Source organism: Hypanus sabinus, chromosome 8 (genome assembly GCF_030144855.1).
Source record: "Hypanus sabinus isolate sHypSab1 chromosome 8, sHypSab1.hap1, whole genome shotgun sequence".
Lineage (NCBI taxonomy): Eukaryota > Metazoa > Chordata > Chondrichthyes > Myliobatiformes > Dasyatidae > Hypanus > Hypanus sabinus.
In genome coordinates this window covers 104,447,962-104,460,589 of record NC_082713.1, presented here as the reverse complement: position 1 = coordinate 104,460,589, position 12,628 = coordinate 104,447,962, and positions in this window count along the sequence as shown.

The window sequence follows — 12,628 nt, the reverse complement described above, 5'->3', positions numbered from 1 at the left end:
AGACATCCCAGGAGTCAGTTTCCGCCAACCTATTGTAAGGAGTTTAGAATGAAAAACAATGAAATGTTAAAAACTAAAATATCTTATCTAAGATCCATCCAAAAAGCTTCTTGGCTTTGATGACAAGAAGGAACAGCCTTAAATCATTCCCACATTGGGCAACTGGGAAAAGCAGATGTGGCACACAGATGCTCTATCTATCTATCTATTCATCTGTCTGTCTATATAATCAGTCTGCCTATCTAACTATCTAGCTAAATTCTGTCTATCTATCTATCTATCTATCCATCTATCTATCTATCTGTCTACCTGTCTGTTTATCTGTCTCTGACTATATTTCTCTGTGTATATCTGTCTATCTATTTATTCATTTATTTGTTTGATTGTTTATGTATTTACTTATTCTTTGATCTATCTGTTTATTTACTTACCTCTCTATTTGGTGCCATGGTAATGCAGCAGTTAGCACAACGCTATCACAGCTCAAGGCGTCAGAGTTTGGAGTTCAATCCCGGTGGCCCCTTAAGGAGCTCGTACATTCTCCCCGTGGAATGTGTGGATGCTCCAGTTCCCTCCCACAGTCCAAATACATACTAGAGAGTGAGTTAATTGATTATTATAAATTGCCCTGTGATTATGTTACTGTTAAATTGGGGGATGCTGGGCAGCAAGGCTTGAAGAGCCATAAGGGCTTATTCGATGTTATCTCCAAAAAAAGTAAATAAAAGTCTGTAATTTATTACCATTTACTGCTCTATCTATCTCTCTGACTGTCTCTTTACAGTATCTCTCTGTCTGTACGTTACTTTACAGTATCTAAATGTCTATCTCCTCACAGTATCTGTCTGTTTACAGTAGTTACCTGTCTACCTGACTGTCCCTTTTCAGTATCTGTCTTTCTGTCTGACTCTCTTTACAGTATCTATCTGCCTTCCTGTCTGTGTCTGTCTATCTATCAGCTCACAGCAAACAGGAGTCATCTGCTGCTGGTTTCCAACTCATCACTTGCAGCCTATTTAAACCCAGCTCTTACCTACAAATAATCATTGTTCACTTGTACAAACTGGCCTGCCTCAATCAGTTTCTCTTAGCCTTCGATTACCTCATTACCTTGTCGTGTTAAGTATCTGTTTTATCTTGTTTTGTGGCCTGTTATTTTGGAGTTTATTATTAAATTTGATTGCTCACTGCTAAATTATCTCCATTGCTCTGCATTTTGATCAAGCCTCCCCTACAATTTCTGATACAGTTCCCCAAATTTCTGCCCAGAAGGTGGTTGTGACAACTGAGGAGCCACTGTAGGAATCAAACCACATAAACAGTCATAAGGACTAAATAACAATGATAGATTTGAAAGACATTAGAGAACCATATTGACTTTGACTACAATCCAATATTTTCTTTTCTTTTCACTATTCCTAAATGCTGCGGTTTTCCCTTTGCCACATGGAGAAGAGGTCTGTTTCCCTAGAGCAGAGGAGGTTAAAATGGGACCTGAATAAGCAATATAAAATTGAGGGATGTATAGAGGGCAAAAATTGAGGGCAGAGGTCCCACAAGATTGTTATAGCTGGAGTGATGGTGGGGACCAGATCCCACTATCTGCTAAATGCTCCCAAAGGCCTGCTGCTCAAATAGTCCCTGACAACCAAGTCCAACTCCTGACCTCATGTGTGGCCTAGCTACTAACCCTGCTGGAATTGCTTCTACTGACAGGAGAAGGGGCAAAGGTGGGTTACTGGCACCTTAAAACCAATTGCTTTGGGTAGGTGGGGCTCATCAGCTAGGCTGGCAGCTCATCCAGGAGCAGTAAAACTCTGTTGAGTTCAGAGCTGATTGGCAATTCCTGCCATGCCCCTGCTACCAACTGTATCGGTCCCTGCTGCTTCTTTCGATTCATCAGCCGTGCGGGGAGGGGGCCTGCTACACGGGCCACAGCTTACTCTCCATATCGTACTGACCTGGCTTGTATATCATGTAGGCAGCTGGAACGCACCATCCACGGTCAACTCTGACCAGCGAAAGGCCTCGAATCTAGGGCAGACTGCAGGAAATTCACCCCTTAGCAGAGGTGAATAAAACTAGATGAGTGGGTTAAAAAAGAAATAAGAGGGGACCTGAGGGGCAGGGTGCAATACACTACCTGAGGGAGTGGCGGAAATGGAGTCCCTGACTGGACAGTACTCGGGCAAAGAAGGCTGTGGGCCAAGCGCTGGACAATGGGATTACTATCAGTTAATATGAAGATCATCATGGTCACAATGGGCCGAATGGCCTGTTTCTCATGTGTATGACGGCATAGTTCTAAATTCCTTAGCCGTGGTAATGGGATTTGAACTCGGGTCTAACTGAGCCAACTTGCTTCACCACCATTCTCAGAAAAGGGAAAGCGGTCCCGATGTGACTGTTGAATCCAACTTTAACAAAACCCTCCTCTCCGGAGCTGTCGGCTGCACCACCATGCCCAAATTGGATTCGGTCATTTTATATAAAAACGGCGTGTCCAGCACCTCTGGTTGACGGAGCTCGTCGTGTCCATTCTGGGACAGCTCACTGACCTTTGGAGCCCAGCGAACTGTCGGCTCCCACCCGTGGCTCCGAGTAGCTGTTTGCAATGCCACACCCCGCGACACCGCCAAACCAGATGAGGGCAGCCGGCAGCCGCATACCCGGTGAGAAAGGGACATGCTTGTCGCTGCATGTGAATTCAGCTCCGGCCGATTGGGCGGATAAGATCGACAGTGAGAGCCAGCGGCAGGACGAGACATAGAAACAGTCAATGCCATCCACGGAAACCAAGCAAGACCCCAATTGTGACGACAACGTGATAACGTCATAGAGAACTACGGCTCAGGAAAAGGCCCTTCGGCCCATCCAGTCTATGCCGACCTGTTTCGTCGCCTAGTTTCAATGGCCTGTACTTGGACCGTATCTCTCCATACCCCCTCCATCTATATACGTATCCAAACTTCTCTTAAATGTTGCAATCGAACCCGCATCCAGCATTTCCACCGGCAGCTCGTTACACAATCTCACCGCCCTCTGAGTGAAGTTCCCTCTTATGTTGCCCTTAAACATTTTCGCCTTTACGGAGAGAGTGGTACTGCCTCAGTCCAAGGGCTTTTCCACGTGAAAAGCTCTCCTGCACAGGTTTCACTGTCATCGTTAGATACAACGGACAACATCAATCATATAAAACACACACACACACACACACCCACACACACACACACACACACACACACACACACACACACACACACACAGACACACACACACACACACAAACACACCCACCCACACACACACACATAGACAGACAGACACACACTACACACTACACACACACACACCCACACACACAGACACACACACTACACACACACACAAACACACCCACACACACAGACACACACACTACACACACACACACCCACACACACAGACACACACACTACACACACAGACACACTACACACATAGGCACACACACTACACACATAGTCAGACACAATTCACACTACACACACACAGACACACTACACACACAGACACACTACACACACAGACACACTACACACACAGACACACTACACACACACACACAGATACACCACACACACGCACGTTCCACTGTATCAAACGCAAAATGCTGGAGGAACTCGGCAGTGCAAGCAGCATCTGCGGAGAGTCGACGTTTCGGGTTGAGACCCCTCTCCAGAACTGGAAAAGAATGGGGAAGACGGCAGAATAAAAAGACGGGGGAGGGGGGAATAGATGGAAGGTGGTTGGTGGAGACAGGTGGGTGGGAAGGGTAAACGGGCTGGAGAGGAAGGAGTCTGATAGGAGAAGGGAGTGGACCATGGGAGAAAGGACAGGAGGAGTTTAAACCTCCAGTTTAAATTCCATGTGGAATATTTTGGGGGACCAAAAACGAAGAACCAAGGAGGGGCACCAGGGAAAGGTTATAGGCAGGTGAGAAGAGGTGAGAGGCCAAAGTGAGGAATAGAAGAAGAGGGGAGGGGATAGGCGGGTATAGCAAGCTGTCGTAAATCAAGGCAACTGGACTTGCTGTGTTGTCTAGAAGATGGATGTTTATAATGACCTGGGTGGCTGAGAACCTTCATAGCCTGATAGGCAGGTATATTACTGTACCAGCTGCGGGGTTAGACTGTTCACAGGTAGAGACCCTGGGTACAAGTTAACCGGTCAGCATTCGAATTTCAATACAGGATTGCAACACCACGCTTGTGCTCTTGAGGGAGACAGAGACCTTGTTTTAGTTTAGAGACGATCCAGTCTCGCAGTAAGCCGTATCACGAACCTTCTCACCTCGACTCGCCGATACTTGGCAGCAATGTTAATATTACAAAAAACCCCACAAAATGCAAGGTGGCAAAATAATATTCAGAACACTTATTGTTATTCTTGCCTTGTGACTGTGTTGCTGAAGTGGTGTTCTGAAACACGGCTCCAATTTTTACCTAGTTGGGCAGTCTGATAAGATCGTTATTTCTAACCATTTAGGAAAATAAAATCGGAACGCGTTCCCGTATTGAAGAATGAATCAGATTTATGATATGAACTAATATTTCAATATAGATCTGTCACGTTCCCGTTTCCTGCTGGTGATTGAACTCTTGGCAACCGGCGAGTAATGTGGATGTGTTGTGTAGTTTATTAGTTTGGCCTAGGTTTAGTTTCAGAGGTTTACTTCTGAGCCCGCGTGAAACTGCGAGGCGCCTCCCTCATAATATCCCTGACAGTACTGAGGCGGGGTGAGGAGCTAGCGAAGCGCGAGTGACAGCCCAACAGGACCCCGGTGTATTCAGAAAGGTATCGCCTAATTAATTGATCCACTGTAGATAGGAAACGGGGAGGTGTAACAGCCGCTGTTCTGTTACTGACCAGCCCGCAACACACACGCGGCAGAGAGAAACTGGTCACATTACTTGTAACCATCACAGTTGACAGAGGACTTCCTCTTCGCTGTGACGGGACAATTGGAAATTGGTGGGCGAGAGGCGGAGGACGTAATATTTCGCGTTGGCCGTCCTTTCATACAAAAAAAAAGGTTTGAGATCTACATGAATACAGTTTTCCAGAAGGTGAATCAGTCTGCCCAATCGGCTTTCTCAGGAGAGCACGGGGGGGAACTACAGTAAGAAGGCAAACGCATCAGATATGGACTGAGGTAGGTAATAGCTGCGAGGGGCGCTTGCTTTTAAGATGTTAGGGCCAAGACCCCTCCATGCGATCGGTGAGAATTGACTGTTCGGGGGACGGGTTGGGAATTATGACCATGGGTTGTGTGTGTCTCTGTTTGTGGGAGGAGGGGAAGAAAATGCTGTTGTTCCTTAGTTTGTGTGCAGAAGCAAGGGAGACTACAGCGAGAGAGAGAGAGAGAGAGAGAGAGAGAGAGAGAGACGGCGCTGGGGTTTGGGAAACGCTTTGCACTGAGATATCTATCAGCGGAGCGGAGGAGATTTCCCCCTCTCTTTCCCTTCCAGAGTGCAGCGAGGAGCTGGGGGTGCTTTAACGGAAAGGTGGATGATAGGTAACTCTCCAGGAAGGGGGAGCCGCAGGTAGGTGAAAACAACGATGTTGTACTAAGAAGAGATTGTTGAGCCATTTTTTAAAGAAAACACTGCATTTCACAAAGGCGTCTAGAAAGCAACGTAGCCGTGATCATCAAATTAAAAAAAAAGACATTGTGCTCACACCAAAGGAGAACTGTTTGGACGGAACGAACGGCAAAAAGGCAGGGCTGAAATCGACATTACATTCAGTCTTAAGGGATAACAAACAGAAAGCTGACGATGTGAGTCTCGCCGCCGTTCGATGTTTCCCTCTAATACCTGGGAAATGTTTCTTCAGATTCAATTTGCAACAAGATTTATCTTGTTTTTCTCTCTGGGTTAATTGGGATCTACCGTTTGTGGTTAACGAAATCCTCGGAGCCGGTAGCCAATGTCCCGTGTGAGGTGTGATATGTGAAAGTGTTTTTCCGTGCCTCTCTCGGTTCGAGATACGGAAGAAACTGTGCTTCCGAAAATGTTTGCGGACGATTGCGTATTCTTTTGTGTCCATGGGAAAGTGCATAAATGTGTATTCGTGAAAGGTATACGTGTGTGTGTGCGCGCGAATGAGTACTCTGAATATCTGGAGGTTTGTATCCATTCTGCATGCATGTGTGTGCGCGACGAAACGTGGATGCGTTTGGCTCAGTGTGTCTCTCGGAATATGCGAATCCTTTTGTGTGCTTAAACAAGAACGAGTCTCAGGTGTGTCTTTTACTGTTCGCAGATGCGTGTTGGTGCTCGTGTCAATATATATTCGTGCGTGAGGCTGAGGGAGTGTGTATAAGGGAGCGTGTGTGTTTGTGTGTGAGAGCGAGAGCTTTAAGTTTTTGCTCTCTTCAGACCGTAGAGCCGCGTGTAAGAGTAGATTCAAACAGAAGATATATTTACTTTGAAGGCATCTTTTCGCCGTTTGGTAAGAGTGAACGGCTGCATCTTAAACCACTCTGACCTCGCTCGCGTGCCCCAATCACCTAAAACTCATGGGTCCTTCTGTATCTGGAACGGGTGGGTGATTTGGGAGAAAAATAGACACCAAGGACTGGGAAGTAATAAACCTTTGGGTAAAAATGCCGAGTTACCCGGGTTCCTCCTCTCCCAGGCTCGTGCTTATTCACCTGGTGCCTTTATAGAACCTGCTTTTGAAAAAGGCGAAGTCCATTTGACCCGTAATGCTGGCACCAGATCGTCCAGAGGGTCATTCAGTTAAACTGCCTCTACTCTAATTTCGGAGCATTTTTCGTTAGATGTTCAATATGCTTGGGCCAAACCCGCATCTCCCACACGCACCGTCCCTCGACCCCTATAATGAGGGTCCTCTTAGGCTTTACACTTCCAAGCGTCTTTCTTTATTTTAGAGCACGGGCGGAGGGCAGCTCTACGGGGAATGTTTCAGGGTGCGCGCTGGCTAACCACTTCTGGCTTACCCGGTGCATGAGCCTTCAGTTGAACACCGCTCTCCGCTCTCCCCTCAATTACTTTTGCCCGTTTTGTTATTTATTCTCTGGGATCCAGCTTCAGATCCTCCCCACCTTTACCCCTTCTCCGACTTATGTCCCCTCCCCATGACACTTTGAGAAAAATTGTGATAGGAAATTATGTGGAAATCTGAAGAACGTTTGCATCTTGTCTTCAGCTGGCGATATCCCGACGTTAGCACCTTCCCGTCGAACTGAGCGAATTCCGACTGTTGCCTTTTGACTCAGAGATTGACTCTAACTTTCCTTCAAAGGTAATCAGGTTCAATTTGCGCTAATTTGCACCACCGATCTTCACACTCCTGTGCAAGAGGTTCTCTGTAGAGAGAGGGGGAGAGGAAGGGAGAGAGAGTGAGTGTGTGTGTGAGAGAGAGAGAGCGAGGGAGAAAGGGAGGGAGGGAAGGATTGAGTGAGAGAGAGACAGGGGAGCGAGATGGAGAGACAGTGTGAGTGAGTGAGAGAGAGGGAAGGAATGATTGAGAGAGAGCGGGGAGCGAGATGGAGAGACAGTGTGAGTGAGTGAGAGAGAGCGGGGAGCGAGATGGAGAGAGAGTGTGAGTGAGTGAGAGAGAGGGAAGAAATGAGTGAGAGAGAGAGCAGGGGAGCGAGATGGAGAGACAGTGTGAGTGAGTGAGAGAGAGGGAAGGAATGATTGAGAGAGAGCGGGGAGCGAGATGGAGAGAGAGTGTGAGTGAGTGAGAGAGAGGGAAGAAATGAGTGAGAGAGAGCGGGGAGCGAGATGGAGAGAGAGTGTGAGTGAGTGAGAGAGAGAGGGAAGGAATGAGTGAGAGAGAGAGAGCAGGGGAGCGAGATGGAGAGACAGTGTGAGAAAGAGAGGGAAGGAATGAGTGAGAGAGAGAGAAAGAGCAGGGGAGCGAGATGGAGAGAGAGAGAGAGAAGTCAAAATAAATGTTGGTGGTCTAATTGAACAGTAGGTAGTCGGGGGTTTCTGCGAGGGATATGATTCCTTATTTTGTGAGCATTCTGTTCCAGGCGTTCCTTCTTACTAGACTGTCGCTTAGAAACAAACTTTAATTTACAAGCAACTTTAGAATTAGCGGCGAAGTCTAATGAAATCGAAGCGAGTAAATATCTTTCGCTGTGAGGGATGGCTCACGTTTAATTTTTAAATCAGCGGGCAAACCAGTTCTCTATTTAAAATTATATTTTTGTGTACTTCAGTTATGAGATTTTAAGCGGACTAAAAGTGAAACATGACAGGTTAGAGAGCAATTTTGACACCTCGCTAAAATGGAATCGCTTTGAGGCGAGTATCTGTGACTTTATAAGAATAACTTTTAGCTTTGACTGTACAGCAACGTGCTGCGCTTCATTCATGAACATATCTTTCTCCTTCCTGTAATTGGCGTGAATTGTTGTTGCTGCGGGAAGATGCTGATTTCGACGCTGGTTCGCATTTCGAATGAGTGTTTGAAATCGCATTTGTCTCCATATTGAAGGATGCGGATAACCAGCGTCGTCGTTGCGGTTTTCCCCTCCTTAAATGTTAACGCTGACATTGGGACTCACCGAGTAATATAAGAAAATTCTTGTTGTGCTGAACAGTTGGCTTTGAATACGGCAAGGTTCTGTGATCGCGTGGATCCTCATCACCACGATAAACTCGTCTTCGGCCGGCGTCTTCCCCGACAGTAAGTCCCCTCGGATATGAATTGAGTCGTCCCAGTGCTCCGCTAGCGGGACCCTGCCACGCCACCAGCCTTTTGTCCCAGCTTTCCAGTGAGCAAGATCGGTGAAACGGGCACGCGGTTGTTAAACGGACAATGCGGCCCAGCCTTCAACAACTTCGGCAAAGATGAAATCGTTGGAACAAATTATTTATGAAAGGCACACTGTGCCTTTATCATTAAAAGAGAAACACATATAAAAACTGGAGGAACTCAGCAGGTCAGGCAGCATCTCTGTTGAGGAATGAACAGTCGACATTCCCGACCGAGACCCTTCATCAGGACTCGGCCAGAAACGTCGACTGTTTATTCCTCTCCGTAGATGCTGCCTGGCCAGCTGCGTTCCTCCAGCATTTTGTGCGTGTGTTACTCTGGATTTCCGGTATCTGTGACACGTTTATCTCCGCTCCCTTTAAAACCGACCCTAACGCACCTAATCGCCAATGAAGATGTCATAGGTAAGGCAGTTCTCTGCAGCAGCGAGCCGCGTTTATTTCCGTAACTCTGCAACGTTCCTCTTTTTTTAACAGCTGCTCACATCAACCATTGCTCCGAGCAGGAAATTATTACACACCCTGAAAACTGCACCGCACTTTCAATGTTTTTCTTTGTAACATGCGTATTTAGAATAAAAATTGAATAATCACATCCTTTTGATTTTGTTCATTAATTGGTGTGTAATGAAATCCAGTACAACAAAGAAAATCTACACTTGGTAAACTTTTTCTCGCTGCCTGGCATCAAAGGCTACGTGTGCGGGAGCATTTCAGTTACCTCGCGGCCGCGCACCTACGCAGCTTCGAGGGATCTGTAAAATCCCAGCAATTGTGTTTACTTCTACAATTATTGTTCTCGATGTTAGACATTTCAATCCCTCATTGGCCTGTTGGCGTGGTCTCTTGCTCCCCTGTTCCGGTACAGAGGTTGCTTCTTTGACTGATTGGGTATGGATTGTTACCGACAGTGTATGGATCGCTTCTGCGCTGTTCTGGCCGACAAGCTAAGCATTCTTGCGAGTAGATGCAGCGTACATTGTGGATGATTGGGTTAATTCAGTACAGAGATGCAGAAAGGTGCCAGAAAGAGGACAACAATGTCGTTGCGGATCCCAGCCAGCCTGCTTACTGACTGTGTGCCCGACTCCCGTCAGGGGAGAGGTGACGCAGCGTCCACAGAGAAACCGCAGTTACTCCCCACCACTCCACGGAGCCATCAATCTGATTACACCTCCACCCAGTAACCCACCCACCACCCCAGCATCTACATCAGCCACTCTTCTCCACAGCCCTTCAGCACACTGCATCCATCCCCCTCATCCCTGTGCACTTCACATCTCACACCTACAGTCACCGTCCTATTGTGTGTCCTGCTGCAACCCAGAAGAGTTCCTCTTGCCAAGAGTCACTTTGTCACTTTATCATTCCCTGTCAGAGTCACCGTCTGTTCAGACAGCCCTGCATCTTTATGTATATGCACTCATTATATATAAGCTAACTTTATGTATATGTAATCACACTCAGCAGTTACTTGTACACTATGTTTTATAGGATTGCTTTTATATTTTTATTTATTGTATTTTGATTTATGCAGCATAGAATTCGAACTAGCAATCATTTCCTTCTCCTTTACACTCCTGTACTGAGGAGTGATAATAAACAATCTGGAATCTTGAACGATATTGGCTCATTCCTCAACACCAAACATCGAACAAAGAACAGTAACAGCACAGGACTTACAACCTCATCATGCCTTCACCAAGCACAAAGTCAAATGAAACTAAATTCCTTCTACCTGAACATGATCCATAGCTCCCTATTCCCAGCATATTGTCATGTCTAAACAGCCTCTTAAAGTCAAGGTTGAGTTTTAATGTCATATGCATAAGTCCATGTATGCACAGATGCACTCATTGTTCCCTCTAAGCTGCATGGGTGCGCAGCCACACGGTAACTGAATGCTCCCACACACTGAGCCTTTGTTACTGCGCCACTGCAATAAAGACAGGTGAGAAAAAGTTTACAAAACATGAAAGATTTTCTTTGTTGTACTGAATTTCATTATATCCTTCAATTAATAAATAAAATCAAAAGGATGTGATTTTAAAATATTCTTTCTAAATATACATAGTATGCATTTTGCAAAAAAAACATTTAAAGTGCCGTGCAGTTTTCAGGCCGTGTATGCAATTCCTGCTCAGGGAAATGGTTGGTTTGCTCAGCTGTAAAAAAAACTTACGAGGGAATGTTGAGAGCAACGAGAAACTTGCGTGCAGCAGTATCTCAGACACGTAATATCATACAAGCAACATTCACAAAAAACATAAACAAATTTGTAAATGAAAGCTCACAATTTAGAGCAAAAATAGTCCAGTTTAGTGCAAAGTGATTCAAGTGGTCATGGGTTTGCTAAATTGTAATAGTTAGGGCTATGCTGGCTGGTTCAAGATGTCTCAAGAGATGCAGTTGTTCTTAAACCTGGTGGCATGGGACTTCAGGCTTCTGTACCTTCTGCCTGATGGTAGCTGTGAGAAGATGGCGTGGCCCAGGTGATGATAAATGCCACTGTTCCACTACTACACTTGGCAGCCATCTCAGATTCCCAACGCTCTCTGTGTATGAAAAAAAATGCCTGACAAATCTCCTTTCACTTCTCAACCCCACCTTAAATGCATATTCACTAGTATTTGGCATTTCAGAATCAGAATCAAGCAGGTATCACCGATGTTCAGTACTTTGCAAAAATCTTCAGTGCATACAGTATATATAGCTGGGGTGCCTAAGACTTTTGCATAGTACTGCAGTAATTTTATGTATTGCACTGTACTGCTGCAAAAAAACCAAATTTCATCACATATGTGAGTGATGATAAACCTGAATCTGATATGGGTCTCTATTGTGGACTGAGAGTGGGAAAGGGATAGGGAGTGGAGAATCATGGTTGGGAAAAGGGGAAGGGAGCAGGAGGCACCAGAGAGATGCTCTGTAATGATCAATTAACTAATTGTTTGAAATGAAATGACCTTGCCTGGTGTTTCCAGGCTGAGTGTAACTGTGCCAACCGCTTCCCCGGCACTCCTTTGCCAGCCGTCCCACACCTCTCCCACGTTGCTTCACCCTTGCGATTGCCAACATCCTTTGCTCCCACCAGATTTATAAACACGCTCTCCACTCAGCATTACTGTGCAAAAGTCTTAGGCATCCTGTCGACAGTATATATATGTGCCTAAGTCTGAATCACAGTACTGAAGGTCGTGAAATTTGTTGTTTTGTGGCAGCAGTACAATGCAATACATAAATGTAATATGAATTATGCATCATACCTTTGGATAAAGATTCTGACTATCTACCTTCTGTAGGGCTCAAACACTTGCAGTTGGGAGTTTCCACCCGGCTGCCAGGCATCAGCCATTGTGAAGGTGAAGGTGATGTGAACACAGAGTCTGAGCTAAGTAGGCAGGAAATGTGCCATCACTTTATTATTTCTCCCCCTTAATCCTTCTTCCAAGCCTTGATATGCTCCTTCTGGCTGTTAGGTTGAAATCTTCTGAGTCTATGTCAAAAGGTTACTGCCAAACCTTGTGTGGAGGCATTTTGTCTATACAGCCAAATCTGTATCGGAATCAGGTTTATTGTCACCTGGTGAAATTTGTTGTTTTGTGGAGGTAGTACAATGCACTACATAAAAATTACTTTAAATGACAATGAGAACTATGTGTAAAAGTAAGGACATATGCAAAAAGAGCAAAAGAATGAGGTAGTGTTCATGATTTACCTGCTGGGACAGAGTTCAGGCCTCTTACTTTGTGTGGCTGGAGGTGCAGTTAGGCTGCTGAGGAGAAAGTTCCACAAACAGAATTAGATCTCAGCACCGCTCTCACCCTGGG